The sequence below is a fragment of the Schistocerca gregaria genome, chromosome 2, assembly GCF_023897955.1.
Source record: "Schistocerca gregaria isolate iqSchGreg1 chromosome 2, iqSchGreg1.2, whole genome shotgun sequence".
NCBI classification, from domain to species: Eukaryota; Metazoa; Arthropoda; class Insecta; order Orthoptera; family Acrididae; genus Schistocerca; species Schistocerca gregaria.
This window is the reverse complement of record NC_064921.1, coordinates 981,298,814-981,321,329: the sequence shown is the minus strand read 5'-3', so window position 1 is coordinate 981,321,329 and position 22,516 is coordinate 981,298,814. Positions and strand designations below refer to the sequence as shown.

General features: G+C 41.2%; 1 long non-coding RNA gene across 1 annotated transcript in view; it reads right to left on the bottom strand.

Moving 5' to 3' along the window:
- The window catches only part of LOC126336718 (uncharacterized), a 48,298-nt gene that overhangs the window by 5,691 nt on the left and 20,091 nt on the right, over positions 1–22,516 (bottom strand). Inside the window, exon 2 of the long non-coding RNA XR_007564987.1 lies at positions 15,459–15,533. This is a non-coding gene — a long non-coding RNA (uncharacterized LOC126336718). The remainder of the gene's footprint in view (positions 1–15,458; positions 15,534–22,516) is intronic.

Below are 22,516 nucleotides of genomic sequence, written 5' to 3'. Positions count from 1 at the left end.
GATTTCTTTTTAGGGTAACATGTAACAACAATTTGCAGAAGGAAAATAAACAAATAAACCCAATGAAAAAAATGGCAAAAGAAGTGCTGAAACATGTCTGCATGAAAGTAAAATTACAAAGGTTTCTTGCACAAGTCGGAAGTCCTCCCTCCCCTCCGATCACAATATTAGGGACGCAACAGCACTCAGTTTACTTATTATATTTTCTTTTATTGTGACATAGTTCTATGGTGCTGAACAAGTCTTTTAATGGAACAATGCATAAGGCAGGATATCTAAAGAAATCTGTGACAGGACTGAGGATATCTTGGTGGAAACGACGCAGCGCATTGTCTTGGAAAGAAAGTCATTTATGGACGTAAGTCTAGATTGGGAGTCTAATGGTAAAGTGCTAGTCTGAGACCATAGGGGTGTTGACTCACAGTAAAGACTATAATGTTCTCAGCCTACCTTTATATAGTTTTCACCTCCTAATGGTGTGAAGATGTAACACTAAAGACTGCTTCGGATGTCGTGTTGCGATAGATGCCCCGTTTCGCTGGTAGTGTTACCGGGGTTGGTTAGGAGTGTGCAAGTGTCCGAAGTGGCGTCCAATTGCAAGAAGTTGCAACAGGCGGCTTGGAACCTCCCAGCCATTCATAGAATATGGTCCTCTATCGAAAGACGTGTAAGTAATTTCAGGTACGCCAGAGGAAAATGTGTTGGTACCCTTGCTGTTTATGTTATATATTGCTGACGTGACCCACAATATTTTACAGTGACTCCAGACACTTTGCAAATGATGCACTTTTCTGTAATGAAAAACAGCCTGAAAAAAACCTGTACAAATGATGAGATTTCAAGGTGGTGCAATGCTTGGAAATATGTTTCAAATGTACAAAAATTTTGAAGTATGCACTTCAGAAAAAAATCTGTAATATACAGTGTCAACAATATCAACGAGTGACAGTTGGTATCACTCAATTTATATCATTATTTACGTGTAACAAACTTTTAAGCTTTTTGTTGTTGTTGTGGTCTTCAGTCCTGAGGCTGGTTTGATGCAGCTCTCCCTACTACTCTATCCTGTGCAAGCCTCTTCATCTCCCTGTGCGTACTGCAACCTGCATCCTTCTGAATCTGTTTAGTGTGTTCATGTCTCGGTCTCCCTATACGATTTTTACCCTCCACACTGCCCTCCAATGCTAAATTTGTGATCCCCTGATGCCTCAGAACATGTCCTACCAACCGGTGCCTTCTTCTTGTCAAGCTGTGCCACAAACTCCTCTTCTCCCCAGTTCTATTCAATACCTCTTCATTAGATTTACCCATCTAATCTTTACATTCTTCTGTAGTACCACATTTCGAAAGCTTCTATTCTCTTCTTGTCCAAACTATTTATTGTCCATATTTCACTTCCATAAATGGCTACACTCCATACAAATACTTTCAGAAACGAATTCCTGGCACTTAAATGTATACTCGATGTTAACAAATTTCTCTTCTTCAGAAACGCTTTCCTTACCATTGAAAGTCTACATTTTATATCCTCACTACTTCGACCATCATCAGTTATTTTGCTCCCCAAATAACAAAACTCCTTTACTACTTTAAGTGTCTCATTTCCTAATCTAATTCCCTCAGCATTACCCGCCTTAATTCGACTACATTCCATTCTCCTCGTTTAGCTTTTGTTGATGTTCATCTTATATCCTCCTTTCAAGACACTGTCCATTCCGTTCAACTGCTCTTCCAAGTCCTTTGCTGTCTCTGACAGAATTACGATGTCATCGGCGAACCTCAAAGTTTTTATTTCTTCTCAATCGATTTTAATACCTACTCCGAATTTTTCTTTTGTTTCCTTTACTGCTTGCTCAATATACAGATTGAATAGCATCGGGGAGAGGCTACAACCATGTTTCACTCCCTTCCCAACCACTGCTTCCCTTTCATGTCCCTCGACTCTTGTAACTGCCATCTGGTTTCAGTACAAGTTGTAAATAGCCTTTTGCTCCCTGTATTTTATCCCTGCCACCTTCAGCATTCGAAAGAGAGTTTTAGGCTTATGAAATGAAACGATCATAGGCTCACTCGCACTTAAAGCATTTGGTAGACTATGGTTCATTCCTTGGGCACTGGCCGAATACTATGTTTACAAAAAAGACTTTCTCCAGAATACGGTATTACAGTGAACGTGTTATTCTGATAACGACGCAAAGTTCCTTTGGACATGCATGCGCTGCGGCAACCACAACCGTTACGAAACACATCAAATGAATTCGTTTTTCATTGTCGTTATTCCATTCTACAGCTGATAGTAGTCCTTACTCGCAACTGCGAATTCATTTGAGGTGTTCCGTAACGGCTGTAGTGCCGCAGTGCCTGTGTGTTTGGACACGCATGCATATCAAAAGGAATTTTCCATCGTAGTCAGGATAACACAGGTACTGCAATATCGTGTTCATCTGCCGATACCGGGCAAGTGGCTTTCAAGTACAACCTCTGACCTGTACGGGAATATACATAATGGATGTACGAGTACGGATCGTAGGCGCAGTGTTGACGGCATACGGAAGTTTGGCTCTGCTGGTGAGTCGTGTCCGGGTAGCCAAACGGTAAGGCATCCGCTCTTCCAGTCTACAGCTACTGGTAGTTCTTATTCGCTATTGCGAATTCATTTGACGTGTTCTGCAAAATCCCTTTGAAAACCAACTTATAATATTGTTCAAGCACGCTGCACCCGCTGCAGACTAATAGAGGATAATGCACGTCTATAACAAAGAGCAGTACGAATGGTCGCAAATTTGTTTGGCACGTGGAAGAGCGTCACGGAGATGCTGAAAAAACTGAACTGGAAACCCACGAAGGTTGGCGCCAACTATACCACAACATCCTACTTACAAGGTTCCAAGAACCAGCTTTAAGTGATAAATATAGGAATATACAACACTCTCTTATGCATTGTCTGCGTAGGGACCGCACATGCAAAAGATGCTAATTACAATTTGCAGAGAGGCGTTTAAGCAACCCTTGTACGTGAATCGAACTAGATGCAGCCCTAACAAATAATACAGTGGGAAGTACCCTCTACTATGCACTTGACAGAGCTTTGCAGAGAATAAATATAGTTGTCTTTGGATGTAGATAAACACTCCATTTCAGTTAGTTGACATTTATTCTTCTTACAGAGAACTCCAGTTTCTCTCCAGTAAGAAGGAGGCAGGGTATAGTAGGTATTACATTAACGGCATTTTTTCTTAAACGCTCTCAGACTTCTCCTTATGTATACTCTCCTGAGGATTCGCAGGCCCCAGTAGTTTTACAGTGCCAGCCCCCCAAGCGTTTTTAAGCAAATTGCTATATTCTAGCATATTATCACAACTTAGTTTAAATTCAAGTCCCCGTGGCCTTTTTCCTGTCTGAACGTGGAGGCTAGTCTCTGGAACTACTGCAAGGATTTTTATACTGTTTTCACTAACAGACAGACCGATTCACGCAGAAGCTTTGCGTACGTAATGTACAAGTCATCCGCCTACGGTAGTGCTATCCCTGCGAATGTAGAACGTCTAATGATTCATATTCCCATCCATTTCACGGAACTGTATCATACAACCAACGTCAAAAATTTTTGAAGGGTAACTATGTACATTAATTCCTTTCGAAAGTTCTTAAACAAAGAAATGTAGTGATACTGAACTTGTAGTGGGGCGTTTAGTTAAGAGAGAGGATTCAAATATGCTCAATAATGACATTACCAGAAATATACTACTTCATTTTAGTAGACATAGTAATTCGGCTCAAATAGCTCTGAGCACTATGGGACTTAACTTCTGAGGTCATCAGTCCCTTAGAACTTAGAACTCCTTAAACCTAACTAACCTAAGGACATCACACACATCCATGCCCGAGGAAGGATTCGAACCTGCGACCGTAGCGGTAACGCGGTTCCAGACTGTAGCGCCTAGAACCGCACGGCCACCCCAACCGCCCATAGTAATTCGGCTCTTGTTTTCAAACTCCTGAACCGTTTATGGAATATCCGGGATAATCAGACTACCATATCTCCTCATTCACATTCGAAATTTCTTAAATGGCTGCGCATGACGTAGCTTAGGAGAAGAGTTCGGTGTGTCCTACGCGCCTAAAAATTTTCTGTCTATAGGGAGATATGAACATTGGAATATGGAAAAGAAATTTAAATATGACTGGTCCTTTAAGACAAGATAATGTCGACTTTTATTTCCTCCATCGCTACTAGTACAATTAATCGATATGTGATCCCATCACAGGCAGAAGGCCATAGTTCAGCAAACGATACACCTTTAGCGGTGCTGGACCATTTCCTTTCATTGTACACTATTCACTTGCGAGATTCATTATCTCTAGCGTCTTCGTTACAATAGCTAGTATTTATCCCGTTCTATCGTGGTCATGATACTTCCCACCCACGAAATCTTGTCAGATTCATTTGTTTAGTGACTTCCACATTTTATACACTCATTTACGTCACCTGCCATCGCAGTAGCACGGACGTTTTTGGTTAGGTCTCAGATCTGTTTATGAGACTTGCTTGAGCCACGTACATCAAGCAGCATCCAAAGCACTTCCGCTGGACTTTGATGCCGATTTCTACGGCTATTGCGATATTCGGTTGTAAATTTTCTTATACCATTCCAGCTATTAAATCAATAGCTGTGTTTCATCCGTAGCCCTTCTAACTAGGGTCTACCAAAATACAGCTCTGCGCCATGTTAATTACTTGTAGAATTGAAATGTTTTACTCATTTGTCGTTATATTACAACTGTCTGTTATTATATTTTCCTTTTCTCCTTCTGACTTGGGTGTAGCTATTAATTTATTCTTGCCTGGAACTACAACATTAAAATAGATTGTGCGCTCTGGATTATGTGACTCTGTATATTTCGCTTCATAAACTTTCTACTGATTAGATGAACTCGGAACAAACCCTCATTGTACGACGTTAATTTATTGTCTATAGACTAGTTTTAGTATTTAAGGGAATAACGAATTTCTCTTCTCGACAGCTTCTTGTGATTTTGGCAACGAAGGTTCTCAGTGTACGTAAGTGTAAGTGTAAGTGTAGAACTGTTTTTGGAAGATATACAAGCATGTAACAGTATATTAAGAATATACGTATTAAGTACTCTTCTTTCACGCATCTGAATAACTATAATTCCCACTTAATTCGTTTCATTATAATACCCTTTTTTAACATACTATGTACTAACGAAGTTTTATATTAGCTCTCCCTACCAGACAAAGTGAAATGGCGCAATAATTTAGACAATGAAGCCGTATGCGGGTGAAATCCGTGGCCGACATTACATATTTAGGACGAAATTGGTTAATCTGAACTGTTTAAGACAAATACCGTGTTAGTTCGTATGAATAAGACTCGGCATGATTCCTTCTTCATCCTTCCCGTATCCGAGATTGACCACCATGTCCAATGACTTCGTCGCTACTGGTACGTTAAACTATAACATTCGTCCTTCGTATCCACAGCAAGCAACACTGACAGAGTAAGAATGAACATCTTTTCTTCTATCAGGCAGCCTCCTAACCAAGCTCGCATTAAGCTGATTCTGCTACGTTGCTGTTAGACTGGCTTCCGACTCAGCCCTTTCTGTATGGTATTCCTTCATTTATGTCTTCTTCCCTACTTATGCTATAATCAATGGTGACATTCTTGGGAGAAAATTCATATCAGTCTCAGGTGAGCGTTGTTTCAAGATGAATAGAATTTGGTGTACCGGGTGAAGCTAATACGTTAGGGTACTGCATTGTTTTTGTTTGCTGGCATAAAGGTGACACTTTTCTCTGAGAAACAATCCATTGTGAATTACAGCTGCATTTCTTCAACCTTTCGCACTGAATGCAGCTACCGCGTTACTTGCGGTAAAGTTACTTACCATTAACTTACAGTTTTAAGTTACAATTCCTTACACCGGCGAAGACCATCGTAGATTTAAATGTTCACAATATTTCATCGCAGCTAGATGAACTGACCTTGGAGAATCGCTGACTTTAAAGTTACCCTCCTTGGGGGGGGGGGGGGGGGGGGGGGGGGGGGGGGGGGGGGAGCGGGAATCATTTTCACGCTATCTCTAATAGGAATTTGTTTCGACCTGTCCTTCGCTACTTTTACTTATCTATTAAATAGTAAACCAGGAATTTATTCAAGGTATTTGTTTTCCCTTTGATATATTTTAGTTCGCAAATAGGATCAACGTCTTCCAAATCGGTGAATTCATTATAAATTATTGCCACGTGAAAATCTCGAATGAGATATACGAAATGGTAAAGAAGCATCTAGCAACTCACTGTTGTGCTAACTGCAACGTAACTACTTTCGTATCGACCGAAGAGTTTAATCGATACGGAGAAATTGACGGACTAGTGAATATTACAGGAAATAATAGGATTAACGCAAGTGTATATTATGACTTTCACCCACGACTGTAATAGATGTTCTCCTACTCAAAATTATCGGACGTTTTCTCATACCAGTAACTTCAAGATTTACCTTTAGAACATTTCTTATAAGCTCGAGAGCTTGAATGTGTGTTACTTTGATTTTAGAGACATTAATTTGTCTTTTTTCCTCTATGTAGTGCGTTTTTATTTCATATTCGTTGTCCGCTGACGTTTATCAATTCATGATTTCATTAGTATGTGACCATCTACACTGAATGTCGCAATCAAGAGATTAGCCCTGACATGCCAGTTTCTACCGTAACCTACACAATTTCTGTGATACCCATAGGGAATTTCCTAGGCAACCTATTGTCTCAGGTACAAATGCAAATAAAATTAATACATTTCGTACACAAAATAATAAACGATCAAAAAATATATATGTTAATGATATCATATTATCTCGCTTGTAGTTGCATGTAGACTGGTTGTCCGTAGACTGGTTTGATGTAGCTCCCTGCACTACTCCATCGTGTGGAAGCCTCTTTATGTCTGAACAACTACTGCGACCTACATCCATTTGCACGTGCTTACCGTACTCTTACTTTGGTCACCGTCTAAAATATTTACCTCCACTACTCTCATCCATTTCAGATTTAGTTTCATTGAAGCCGCAGAAGGTTCACTATGAACTGAGCTCTTCTCAAGTTGTGCCAGTAATTCATTTTCACCTCTGAATCAGTGCCTCCCTATTACTTACTCGATCTACCCACCTAATCTTGAGCAATCTTCTATATCACGACATTTCAAAAACTTCTAGTCTCTTCATGTGTGAAGTGCTTATAGTCCACGTTTTACTTCCGCACAAAGCTACACTTCACACTCGTATCTTCAGGAATAAGTTCTTGAGATTTAAATTTGTATTAGGTATCAACAAATTTCTCTTTTTCAGAAATGTTTTCCTTCCTGTAGCCAATCTGCATTTCATATCCTCTCTACTTTGGTCATCATTAGTAATTCTGCTGTCCAAATAACAAAACTCATCTATTACTCTCAGTGTTTCATGTTGTTGTTCTATCCGCTCATTACCATTCATATAGACATCTGCAATCATGATGAACCCTTCTACAGAAATGTGATTTGCTGTTACGGAAAAGATCATTCTGAAGATAGGTGACTGATCTCATCTTTCTGCATTACATACACATATAACTTGAAAGGTGGAATGAAATGTTCGAAATTACGGGAAGAAATGGTACAGTTACAGACCATCTAAAAAGACCAAGTAAGAGTGTTCAAAATCGTGAGTTCATAAAGACAAACGTGTGTAAGGATGGTAGTGTAATTCCAACCCATGGAGCATATGTGTGTGTGGGGTCACCTACGTGGTCCAGACAGTTTATAGTTCAAGTCATTTTCCTACCTTACGAATTCTCGATTTCAGCTGGTGGGATCTATCTGCTGGTAGAATTACAGTGTGGGGCAGATCCCACGAAGCCTAGACTCAAGTTACGAACAAGCTGGTGGTGGCTCCATAACAGTTTGGGCTGTGTTTACATATAATGTACCGGGTCCTCTGGTCCAACTGAACCGATCATTGGCTGGAAATTATTATGTTCAATTACCTGGAGAGTATTTGCAACCAAAAAGCGATGGAATTTTTACGGGTGACAGTGTGCCATGTCACCGGCCCCACAATTGTTCGCGTTTAGTATGAATAACATTCTAGACAGTTCGAGCGAATGGTTTGGCCACTCAGATCTCCCGGCATGAACCCCATCTAACATATATGAAACATATTCGAGAGATCAGTTCGTGTACGAAAACCTGCACCGGCATCATTTTCACAATTATGGATGCCTATAGAGGCAGCATGGCCCATTATTTGTGCAGGCGACTTCCAACGTCTTGTTGAGTCCCTGCCACGTCGAGTTCCTGCAGAAGCAGGCCAGACACGACATCAGGAAGTTTTACATGACCTTCGTCACCTCACTGTGTGCTCTCTAAGGATCTGCAATAGGATCGGCAGTTTTGAGAATACTTTGCAAAATTCTGTGGTAATTTTTTCTTCAAGTAAATATTTTCTGTTGGTAGCGCTACAGAGTAACAGTGTAGTTACAGTATACCTCACGAAATTTCTTCATTTTGTACTGTAAGTGTACTCCCAGAGAGATAATTTCACACAAGAGACCACCTTCACGCTAATGATCAGCAGCATATCAAATTTGACGAAGGCGTAAAATAGGCTACGAATTGTCTTAGTTTGAGCATTTTTCACATATGCATGCAATTTATGTGGCAGATGCTGCAATTAAAAACAATTATGTATCTCATCAGGTTACCTTCAATTCAGAAGGCTGTTGCAAGAAGCGACTGTTATATTGACTTTAAGTAATAGATTTCAGCTATCAATCGTTCTTTTTAAATTTTATTTGCAGATATAGATTTCATCTTGAAACTATCATTTTTGATCAATGCATGTAACGCCTGTTGGGCGGGCATCATTCACAGTTCATTGAGTATTCAGTATTGAGTATTTAGTTTTTGATCAATGCGTGTAATGCCTGTTGGTTGGGCTACATTCACAGTTCATTAAATGCTCAGTATTGAGTAATCATTGAACTGTGGATGAAGCCCGACCAACAGGCATTACATGCATTGATCAAAAATGATAGTGCATTGAGAATGGCTAGTTTCTAGCTGAAATCTAGATCTGCCAATAAAATTTAAAAAGAACTATTGATAGCTGAAATCTGTTATTTACAAATTATGTATCTGACGCCAAGAAGTATTTCTTAAACTTCATGAGCTTTATTCCTTGATTTGAAGATGTTCACTTGTTCGGAACGTGTTGCCTGTCAATAAATATACATCAAGACCACTTTTTATGGTTCTATGATGCCTCTTTCAAAATTATCATTGCGGTTACAAACTGATCACATTTTGCTTCAATAACGACATTGAGTACCAACTTATTTCGCTAGTAGTATTTCTCTGTATGGTGCGGTTCATGGGAAAATATTTGTACAGTCTTATTTACGTCCTAAGACTGAAAATAGGTTCTACTGACGTCATTTAGGTTGGGCAAGATGCACGTTGAAGACGATTCTGGAAACGCTGGAAACGTTTTCGAAGTGAAAAAATTGTGTGCTGTTATATTCAGCTTAGGAAAGGGAGGTGCAAAGAGGAAAAGCGACTGGCGAATTTCCAAAATTATGAAAAACACAGCGGAAGTACAATAATTATGTTACTGATGACGTAATTCTACGCAGAATGGTATAAGTAAGTTCTTTTTCTTTCTTTTTTTTTATTAAGAAGATTGCAGATTGCGGCTAATTTGGTGTATAACGTACTGGTATAATAACGAGAAAGAGCATTCTAGAATGTACACCTAAAACGTAGCCTCCTGTGCGTGCCGAACGCACATGTTAGGAAAAGAATAAGCAAAGGAATTTGTGGAAAATTAAAAACTGAGCTAGAGAACGACTAAGATTTCGAGTGGACAATCAGTCCATACAGTACCTGTCTTCAGAGCATGAAGTCTGTTTGGTCCTGTTTTAGCTGTGGTTCTTCTTTCGGGTCTGCATTTCACAATCACAGCATCAACTGGGCAACTTTAGAAGGGTTGAAACTACGCTGCTGGGTTTGTTGCTAGGTGACCTCCAGTGACTCGTTGCTAGGTGGCTTCCAATGAACCATTGGAAGTTACCTAGCAGTAAATCCATGTTCAAAGTCATTTATCTCTACTGATCCACCCATTCTGCTGTTATCATTTCTCTAGTGACAATTGCTATGACAGCGCAATACTTCTCTCCTCCTTTTTATACTGGCGGCCATCTCGTGGTCCGGATACTTTTCATAAGATAGTCCATATAGATAACGTTTACAAAATGGAGAAGTTAATGAGATAACTTCTAAGGAAACGAGAAAGACATAACTTATCGTTGAAAGGCGTGGCAGAAACGAGGAATTTTAGGAATAAGGGGTTAGCTGTGGGACAGCAAAAATTTCTAATATATTAAATATATTGTGTTGAATAACATGCTGCAATAAATACCACAAGGTGGAAATACATGAACAGCTGGATCATTCCAGTCTAAATATAAATGACAAAGAAAAAGAAAGAAACTAATAGGCACAGTGGACTTTCCACGGGCGTATACTACATATGACCTTTTCCCAGTGATTATTAAGAAGTTCACAGAATAAGACAGCAGTAATAGATCTACAGTCTCACATTACGACCACGAATAACAAGAAAAGCAGCAAGGTACAGGGTGTTAGGAATTTCCCGTTACGAAGTCGCAGGACCTGTACAGGGGAATGAGTAGATAATATCTTGAACAGGAACTCATGGCCGGAAACTTCATCCAACGACGCTACAGAGCGTCAAAGATATGGGCGACGGCGCCTGTGTAGAGAGTGATTTCGTGAATATGTTAAAAAATCTCAAGGATGATTGAGACGGATAAATGTATTAGTTTGAGGTAAGGGTCCCTAGTTCGCAAACGAACGATTTGAAAGTTACAAACGAAAACTATTCTGACAGTGGAATACAGAACTGTTGTTCCTAAGAAAGTAGGGTTATGCAACTTCCTGAAATGTCTATTAGACATGGCTTCTAAATTGCATACTTTAAGAGCTATGAACACTTGTTCAGTGCAGGAGAAGTGTTTCACAGTAGCGAAGATGAACAAGTGCTCATAGCTTCTCAGGTATGCATTTTACAGCCCGTGTTTACTAGACATTTTTCCTTATTTTGGTCCATGCTACCGCTTCTGAAAGCTGCATACCCTACACTCTTAGCAACAACCGTACCAGTACATGTATTCCACTATCAGAGTTTTCAGATCGGTTTTCACTTATAACTTTGGTCTCGTTCTTTTGAGGAACGAGGACTTTTACTGAAATTGATACATTTATCCTCCTACATTATCCTTCACAGTTTGTATCATCAGCACGGAATCACCCTGTATATAAACACACATACACGTGCCTATGACTTTGATGCTCTGTAGGAACATGATCTCCTGTTCAAAATACTACGTAATCAATTCTGTCTACAATCCTAGAAGTTTGTAACAGGAATTTCCGAACATCCTACACACAGCACTACTTTTTGGTGTCTGGTTTTGATACCACTTTCAAATTTGGTCTCATATAGTGGAGGGAAATTTGTTGGATCGCCGTAGCAACAACAGCAGCAGCTATTTTCTTAGAGCAGAACGATCTGCGCCAATTGGCAGTAGAGGCGGCGACCGCTGCGCAACGCGTGTGCTCTGAAAGTTGTGTCGCGGGCAGCGGTGCCGCAAGGCGCATTCCTCGCCAAACAATGCCGCACCGCGACGCGGGGGCGAGCGGCAAGGCACAGCAAGCGGCAGGGCGCAAGAACTGCAACTTGGCAGGCGGCTACTCGCATCTCAGAGGCCAACAAAAACGAAGACAAGCGCTCTCGGAACAGTTCGGTACCGAAGAAGGTCTTGTATCTCTGTAGAAAAGCTCCTTGTTCCCATTGTTTACTATATAAAGAAAACAATCTACTACAATCTACCCATCTCGCTCCATCCCAAATGAAAGCTCCATCCCACCCATTCTTTGCGCAAGTGGAACCCACCCGCCTCCACCTACATCCCTCTTATCAGTTTCTTTCCACATGGAATGGTCGGGACAAGAGATCTCTGCTGCCAAGGAAAGTGGCCCAGACGCATGCACAGCACGAGTAGTGAAATCCTGGCGCAAACATCAGCCATCTCATTGTTACTTGTAGTAGAGTGGTATGTGTGCCAATGTAGTTCAAAAAACGGTTCAAGTGGCTATAAGCACTACGAGACTTAACATCTGAGGTCATTAGTCCCCTAGACTTAGAACTACTTAAACCTAACTAACCTAAGGACATCACACACATACATGCCCGAGGCGGGATTCGAACTTGCGGCCCTAACAGCAGCCCGTTTCCAGACTGAAGCGCCTAGAACCGCTTGGCCACAGCGGCCGGCTTGGTAGTTCAGATAGTAGTATCTGATTTGTTCACAAGCTGACGACTTCCAAATCTCTACTCCCAAGTTGCAGAAACCACCATCAAATCATGCTCATAATAAACAGAATGTAAATCACATCACCACCGTATTGCCGCCAACTTGAACAGTTGTTTCACCTTCCTGAACGTTTTGTATTAGTTGTAAGTATTATAGTGCAATGGTTGAAGAGCGCAAATTTGGCTGATGCCATCCAACCCCCAGTGGGTGGCTTCAGTCCGGAACCGCACGACTGCTACGGTCGTAGGTTCGAATCCTGCCTCGGGCATGGATGTGTGTGATGCCCTTAGGTAAGGTAGGTTTAAGTAGTTCTAAGTTCTAGGGGACTGATGACCTCATATGTTAAGTCCCATAGTGCTCAGAGCCACTTTTGAATCCAGTGGGCGGGAAAGTTGTTAAAAACATTAGAAAAGTAGAGAACAGAAAACTACTGCTAAAGCTTAAATCAAATCACATGAAAATTGAGTATGTTGCTGCTGCTGTATAGCTGTTCTCAACTCTCATACCAAAATATTGCACTGTACTTCAACGGTGTCATTGTAGATAGCTGCATATTTTGTGCTAACACACCAAGCTGAGACAAGCTATTTGATCAGTCAGTATCAAGGTGTCTTTTACTGAACTTTGTTCGAGATCCAGTAAATCTGGTCTACACTATCGTATCAAAAAACTGCACTGCATTTCAATTTAATCATTGTAGACAACAAATTATTTGGTACCAGTATACCCAATTGGTATACATACGAGGGCTATTCGGAAAGAAAGGAACGATAGGTCGCGAAATGAAAACCACAGTGAAAATCAAAACTGTTTTATTTGCAACTGTTAGCTACACGATCCAGCTACTCTTCTACACAGTCGCCGCTCAGACTTACACATCTGTCGTAGCGTTGTACCAACACTCAACTCCCTCGATGTAGAAGACAGCCGCCAGTGCTTTTCGACAATTTTCTACTCTGGACCGCAGCTCATAGTCTGTTTGAAGACATTGTCTTCATAGCCAGCGGTTCATTTGAGCAGAGATGAACCTCAGGGGTAGCCAGTTATGGACTGTATTGTGGGTGATGAAACACTTCCTATCGAAAACGCTGCAGGAGCATCTCCACTGCCCCTGCATTGTGGTGTAGTACGAACTGCATAACGATTATGTTATGTGGATTGCATAGCTTCAGGCGAAATCTTTCGTCAGGCCCTCATACTTGGCGGGAGACGCTTATTTCTAGCCATCTTTACGTTCTCACTGTGAGCTCAAAACTGATGCGTTCGACAGGCGTACTAGACACAGTTCCCAACGCATGTGTGCAAATCTTCAACAGATTTTCACTGTATTTTCCATTTCGCGACCGATCGTTCCACGCTGTCCGAATAACCCACGCAATTTGGCTGATCGGTATCGAGGCATCTTTTACGGGACGTTGCTAGAGTCTGACTGGTGGACTGAAAGTAGAATAAAATGCTACATACGCAGCAACTGGGTGAAATTTTCCAGTGTTTATTGTTCGTACATGGTGACAAAAATCAGATCAGACAGGTTAAGTGATGGGCGAGGACAGATGTTCTGTCATGAACAAAATTTTATGTTGAGCACTCAGTAACACTGTACTGCGACCTCATCCACATCCGGTACGCGTTGGTGCAGTTGCCAGAACAGCGGTATCATATAGCACCTACTGCTAGGGAAAAGGCTTCGTGAAGGCGGTGTACAATGGGTGTGACCAGATTCTTGGGGATATCCCATCAATAATCAGAGAGAGTTTTTCTGGTGTTCACAACCGCAAATACATACAATTGTTGGGTGATCAGTGGAGCAATATTATCCTCAGAGGTAAGTCGCGCTTTAGTTTGCAATACAAAACTAAATGTGTTTCCATTCGGTGTTGAGTGGGACCCTTTTATCATTCACAGAACATCCTAGGAAAGAACACCGTAAGACGAATTATTGTATTTGTATGTGAGTGATACAGTTTCATATCTCTTACCGCTTGCCTGGAAAACTAACTAAGTTTCTATCTCTTGAGTTACATTGTCGGTAAATCACTTTTTATTACTTGAATGTTCCATCGTAGGTAGGCGACATGGAAGAGAGAAGAGAGACAATGAGGAAAGTGAGAGGAGAATCCGAAAACATATAAAGTATTAATTGAGGATGCAACCGAGGTGTGAAGTGAATTAAAAAGTAGAAACTACTTCTTTAATGCTATTAGGCGAGAAAAAGCTTCCGTACAGTGAGGTGTGTACACTGAGGTGCTTTGTACATTAGTTATTATCTTTCGGTGAAGAAACAAGCAATGATAATCACAAGCAATTCTGATAGTCATTTATTTATTTTACATACAAAGCAAATGATTAATACAGCTGGAGTGACTGAAAGTGAATACTATTTAAAGTTTATGGCATGATTACTATAAAACTGACGTCGTAAGATAAGTGTGTTTCTAGCTCAAAAGTAATTTACCTAGAACACTCCAAAAAACAGATAAGCTGTGGAAGAAAGCTTCAGTGAATATTGTTTTCTAAAAGAATACCATAGAAAATACAATCAGTAAAGACTGAGATTTTACTTAGAAAATTTCCCAACAAGCAAGTCTCAAAGACGAACGGAACATTATTAAAATATGCCTCGAAAAAGAAGCAGTTGAAACCATAAGAGGAAAGAGGAGACCTAGGAAAAAAATTAAAACAATGGACTTCTCGTTGAAGTAATATTAAAGATACGAATAACTTTACTGCAGTCTCTCCGAAGCCAAAGTTAAGACGAAAATTGTCATAAAAAAAGGGAACCCTTTTACGCTGAAGTCACGAAAACATTCATGCATTATTTTTATTAGCAGCACAGAATATTTAATACATTAGAGACAAGTAATGGAGCTGATTAAGCGTATTTAGAAATATACAACTTACCCAAATCCAACATCCCAGCAACAGTGTCTTTAACGCAGTAGAAAACTGTGGTATTACCTACAAGAGGACACAAATGAGCAAGCAAATACCACCTGAGTACTTACATAGCATCCTGGCAGATGGAGAGGTCACCGCTCAGTCATCCAGTCCACCTTAGGCGACCGGGACCACCGGGGCGCCTACAGTATGAAAGAACTGTTACAAGTATTATAGAAAGCGAAGTGCGGTTTGGAAAAGTCGCAGATAGTGATGTAAATAATGTTGTTGCTAACAAGATACAGAAAAAACTTCTGAATCAAAGACTCTTGCAAGTATTTTTACAAATCTATATAGACTAATGCTGGTCGAATGAGAAACCACTGAATTTAACATCTCTCTCTCTGATCAGGAATAGAATTCAAGGTACAAGATCTGAGCGGCTTGTTGAATGCAGTATGTGAAAATCATGGTAAGTTTTGAACAGATGCTTTGTGTAATAGCTGTTATTTATCTAAAATGCGTCAGTTTAGAAAAATAAGATTCTGTGCTGATGTTTTAGCAAGTTATTGCTAAACCGAGAATAGTTTACTTAGAAACATCTATTGCATTTATTAATTCTCAAAGCCATCGCATCTGGTTAAAAGAATTACTGTATAATGAATGAGGCAACCATTGATAGATTCTGTCAGAGGTCTTTATAGATACCAAGTAAATAAAATTATATGACACTCGGTACTCGCATACACTAAAAATTAAGTAATATATAAGCCAGTTCCAGCTTTCTCTGGCATAGTCGTTTCTACTGACAACATTTTCTAATAATAGTTTTCTAAGACAGTTTTCACTTAAATAAGATCACACATAGGAAAAATAAAACGTATCAACGTTTTTCTGTTTGTTGATGTTCAAATTATGCTATCAGAAATAAAAATTAGCTCTTCTTGACACTCCAGTAACTCAAGCCACTGTGAATGAGAAACAAGATGCAGTTATGGAAACAAAAGACATATTTCGTGGGTTTAAAAGTGTAATTAGGCTGTTTAGGTTTTTATGTCAGTAACGCCATATGAAACATCCCCTTAGAAAAATTTATGAATGACTGTGCTGATAAATCTCTTACATTATTTGATTTTCAAACAGCTGAGCAGAACTGAACGTAATCAGACATTTCACTCTTTACCTGCTCTGATCAACACTAAACTGACACACAATATTTTTAGCGCAACGCAATCTGACTTTCAATAATCGCTACAACAAAATGGCCCTGACTAACAATAACCTATACCTTTCATGAATCACTTACCTCACAAAAATCTTCATTACTCGAACTACTGCAATACAGCGTGCGCTAATACTGCCGACTGAATAAAAGATTCTACCTACTGAAGGCAATAACTACTGATAGGCATAGTTAGCAAATGAAAGATTTTGATAGAGAACAAACAATGTACACTCCTGGAAATGGAAAAAAGAACACATTGACACCGGTGTGTCAGACCCACCATACTTGCTTCGGACACTGTGAGAGGGCTGTACAAGCAATGATCACACGCACGGCACAGCGGACACACCAGGAACCGCGGTGTTGGCCGTCGAATGGCGCTAGCTGCGCAGCATTTGTGCACCGCCGCCGTCAGTGTCAGCCAGTTTGCCGTGGCATACGGAGCTCCATCGCAGTCTTTAACACTGGTAGCATGCCGCGACAGCGTGGACGTGAACCGTATGTGCAGTTGACGGACTTTGAGCGAGGGCGTATAGTGGGTATGCGGGAGGCCGGGTGGACGTACCGCCGAATTGCTCAACACGTGGGGCGTGAGGTCTCCACAGTACATCGATGTTGTCGCCAGTGGTCGGCTGAAGGTGCACGTGCCCGTCGACCTAGGACCGGACCGCAGCGACGCACGGATGCACGCCAAGACCGTAGGATCCTTCGCAGTGCCGTAGGGGACCGCACCGCCACTTCCCAGCAAATTAGGCACACTGTTGCTCCTGGGGTATCAGCGAGGACCATTCGCAACCGTCTCCATGAAGCTGGGCTACGGTCCCGCACACCGTTAGGCCGTCTTCCGCTCACGCCCCAACATCATGCAGCACGCCTCCAGTGGCGTCGCGACAGGCGTGAATGGAGGGACGAATGGAGACGTGTCGTCTTCAGCGATGAGAGTCGCTTCTGCCTTGGTGCCAATGATGGTTGTATGCGTGTTTGGCGCCGTGCAGGTGAGCGCCACAATCAGGACTGCATACGACCGAGGCACACAGGGCCAACACCCGGCATCATGGTGTGGGGAGCGATCTCCTACACTGGCCGTACACCTCTGGTGATCGTCGAGGGGACACTGAATAGTGCACGGTACATCCAAACCGTCATCGAACCCATCGTTCTACCATTCCTAGACCGGCAAGGGAACTTGCTGTTCCAACAGGACAATGCACGTCCACACGTATCCCGTGCCACCCAACGTGCTCTGGAAGGTGTAAGTCAACTACCCTGGCCAGCAAGATCTCCGGATCTGTCCCCCATTGAGCATGTTTGGGACTGGATGCAGCGTCGTCTCACGCGGTCTGCACGTCCAGCACGAACGCTGGTCCAACTGAGGCGCCAGGTGGTAATGGCATGGCACGCCGTTCCACAGGACTACATCCAGCATCTCTACGATCGTCTCCATGGGAGGATAGCAGCCTGCATTGCTGCGAAAGGTGGATATACACTGTACTAGTGCCGACATTGTGCATGCTCTGTTGCCTGTGTCTATGTGCCTGTGGTTCTGTCAGTGTGATCATGTGATGTATCTGACCCCAGGAATGTGTCAATAAAGTTTCCCCTTCCTGGGACAATGATTTCACGGTGTTCTTATTTCAATTTCCAGGAGTGTATTTACCTTAATAGTGTCCAATAGTCATAGTATATACATCAGTTCATGACATCCAGTCTTACAAATTTATTGGCTCTGATGGACACACGTCCAAATCATGAGCTCTCAAAACTCCGCCATCTCTCTCTCCGCACCCTCCACTGCTGCTGGCTCACCTCCAACTGCGCAACGCTACGCGCTGTTAACAGCCAACTGCCCAACACTACAATAGTAAATTTCAACAATGCAAACCAGTCACAGACTATACACAGCACAGTCAGTGATTTTCATATAGAGTGCTACATGGCGTTACCGACATAAAAACCTAAACAGCCTACTTACAAAAGCAATAAATATAATCAGAACCATGATTTTCATTGATTACCCATAGACAGAACACGAATCACACTTACACTGTATAGAATGTGACGTAAGATACAAACTAAACTCCCACAAAAATAATTAAATGCATAGATTTCAATACATATTTGTTCTTATGCTCCAAACACTGAAGAACGATAGTGAGGACTGTACATTGATTAAACCTTAAAAAACAACATAATGGAAACATCATCGATGTCAAAACATGGCACTCTTTCGAAGGGGGAAATCAAAGATGCAGGTAGCACCAATGAAGTTCCGGTGAAAAGTGTTAGGTTACACTTTGCTAGACACAGAGATGAATGACTGTGGAGAAGAAAGCCGAAAACGTATTCTCCGTATGATTAATATCAACTGTATGGACAGAAATGGTAAAATCACACGTAAGGCAATACCATGCAGCCGACAAGAGGAATGTTGGAAGATGCAAGCGTGAATCCGATGCAGAGAACAGCTCAACCTTTAATGTGCAGAAGAAGAATACAGAAACAGTGTTTAAATTACATACTTCTGCCAAGTTGGCATCGATCTGGACATTCTGCCCTTCCTTAATGTGATAGTCCACGAACAGACGTTTAAAGGTCTCAGTGATATAAGTGGTTGCATTATTGGTTGCTGAGGTCTCGAGCAGTCCATGGATTACTGATGATTATAGATTTTTGTTAGTCGGGAATATCTGCCATGGAGCATATAAAACCTCGTGATACCAACTGAACAACTAAACTAACCCATATATACATACTACTGAAGTGGTGTGAAGTGTAAAGTCTTGCATGAGGCTGCAAGCCGTGGGAAGTTGATCAGAGGAGTGAAGAAACATTACATTGGGACACTTCTTCTTGTGTCGAGTGATCCTAAGGGATCAGTAGAAGACCACATTCTCAATAACGAGTTTTAGGTGGACATAAGAAATCCTTGGTTCTTTCTTCGTAAGATGCCTTTAGAGTTTCCGGTTATTTACCAACGGTTTCTTCCCAACTGAAGACTAAATTGCAAATGCTAAGTCAATATCTACAGTTTCGATCATCGTCATTCCCTGCAACATAGTGGATAGGTTTTCGCTATTACGCAGGATAACAGTACTCAATATGACTGATAACCGTCCTAATGATATTCGTCACATTTCCTTCACTTTATAATGAACTTCTGATGAGAATTTCTTTGTGTAGGGAGCTTCAAACGGCCTACCTTCCGGTCGAGAGCTGTCTCAATACGATAATTTCGTATTAAAAATAAGCGATGAGACAGAATATTCACATACTAATTAAATAAATTTTCTCATAGTTTTTTTCTGAAAAGTAACTTATTCGTTTTATTTGTGGAATGACGACGAGTGTTTGCCATACTGGGAATGGTTTTAAAGTTAGATGACTGCTAATATACATCTTCACTATCTGAGGAGTCAGTATGAACCACACACCTTTATACTGTATTCGTATGGTATTCCCATATGGAGTACCGAGCGGAATCAGTCAACTACATGGAGATGCTTGGATATGCAACGTCAGCACGACGTGATTCGCGGAACTGTCAACTTTTTCGACGTAGTTCGCACCTGTGTGATCGTACTGACTCTATGGACCAAATCGAAAACCATTGTTGTAATCCTAGAAACCTCTCGCCGTTCCCGAAAGCATCTTTTTCTGTTTTTATGTCACTGTTATTGATGTGAAAATAATTAAGAATTCAGTAAAGAGGTGCACGGAATCGACATCCAGATATCATTAACGTCTTACCTCTCGACATCAAACAACTCACACTGCAGAAGATAATGTCTCTCGTCCCCATCATTTGTGTTAAAGTATTCCATTATTAAATACAAAAAGAATACCATGTAATGGTTAATATAACAAGAAAGTCTGTTGACTCACAGAAGTATTTTGGGACTCTCGGTTCTGTGTTGGGAAAGAATATTCTGAATCGGCTGTGACTAAAAAATAAACGTCAAAGCCAAGGAGAAGCATAAAAGGCCGTCGTAAGGCCCATAATATTGTAGGGAGCAAAGAGATGGGCGACAAGTAAGAACCAGAACATTAGGTTAGACACAGTCGATATTAAGATGAGGTGGTTGTGTGAGTCACCATAACAGCCCGGATTACAACTGTGAATATCCAAAGAATCATAACAGTTATGGAAGTATTCAAGTACGTCCAGGAGAAAAGGCTTCACACATACGGATATATCATTACAATAGACCGAAGTCTCTGGTGATAGTAGTGTAAGGCTCCCGAAAGTGGAAGAAGCAAAAAAAAAAAAAAAAATGGTTCTACGGGTCTTAACATCTGTGTTCATCAGTCCCCTTAAACTTAGAACCACTTAAACCGAACAAATCTAAGGACATCACACACATCCATGCCCGAGGCAGGATTCGAACCTGCGAGGTCACACGGTCCCAGACTGAAGAACCTAGAACAGCACGGCCACATCCTCCATCTGGAAGACGCAAAAATGGCGTTTTCTAACTGCATTAGAGAGGACCAGAGGTAAAAACAACTGATCGGGATAACACGCAGGACCGGAGAAAGTGGAAGAAACATGCTAGAAACGTTGGCTCTGCGGATAGCAAAAAAAGACGAAGAAGAAGATGAGAAAGAAGAAGAAGAAGACCTAAGAAAATGTGTAGTGTAATGTACTGGTTCTATTGTTTTACAGCAGACTCACCCTGTGTTACTGTAAGTACGTTGGTGTGAACGTTTCTGTTCTCTCCCCCCCGCCAAACCCTTTCTCATATTGATCCTGCACAGGGTTCATCGCTTGTGTAACGTCCCCTTAGAAAAATTATGCACGACTGTGCTTAAACTGACACACAATATTTTTGGCGCAACGCAATCTGACTTCCAAAAATCCCTACGAAAGAATGGCCCTGACTAACATTAACCTATACGTTTCACAAATCACTTACCTCACAAAAATCTTCGTTACTCGAACTACTGCAATACAGCGAGCGCCACTACTGTCAACTAACTAAAAGTTTCAAACTACGGAAGTCACTAACTAATGATAGGCACAGTTAGTAAATGAAAGATTTTAATAGAGAACAAACAATGTATTTACCTTTATAGTCACAATATATATATCAGTTCATGACACCAATTCTTACAAATTTCAAAACTCCGCCATCTCTCTCCCCACGTCCACCACTGCTGGCGGCTCACCTCTAACTGCGCAACGCTACGCGCTGTTAGCATCCAGCTGCCGCTGCCCAACACTACAATGGCAGACAACAATGCAAACCAGCCACAGACTGCACAGCCAGTGATTTTTATACAGAGCGCTACGGCGTTACCAATAAAAAAACCTAAACAGCCTACTTACACTTGTAATGGTAGACAGTGTAGTCAGTAATACTTTAAAACATGATTATCATCTTCTGTGATGCTTTTCAGGTGTGACTTAAATGGTCTTTTGTCACAGTTTTGTTGAAATTTCAGCTCAGGTCAATTATTAGTAACCACTGACTTTATGTCTGATCCTTCCGCGCTTCAGCTAATTGGACATCCATCATCACGTAAATGTGAAAAGCAATCTGGTTAGCTGTTGATGGGCAACATGTGGGACTGCCTTCTGGTGCTTAATATTACATGGATCACTTTTTGTAAAACTTTTCTCACTGAAAACAATATGTACTTTTGTGTTGTCTACATGTCACGCAACTGTCAACATGCTCTTTGTTATGACTTCCAGTTCTGGTTAATGGCCATAATCACTGAATGTGTATACAGCAAAAAAATAAAAAATAAATAAAAAAAATAAAAAATAAAAAAAATTTAAAAAATTAAGCAATAAGAGTAGCATAGAGGAAGTGGTGTAACATAATACTTGTACATAACATAACTGCTGGCAGGTGTGACCAAGCGGTTCTAGGCGCTTCAGTCTAGAAACGCGCGACCGCTACGGTCGCAGGTTCGAATCCTGCGTCGGGCATGGATGAGTGTGATGTCCTTAGGCTT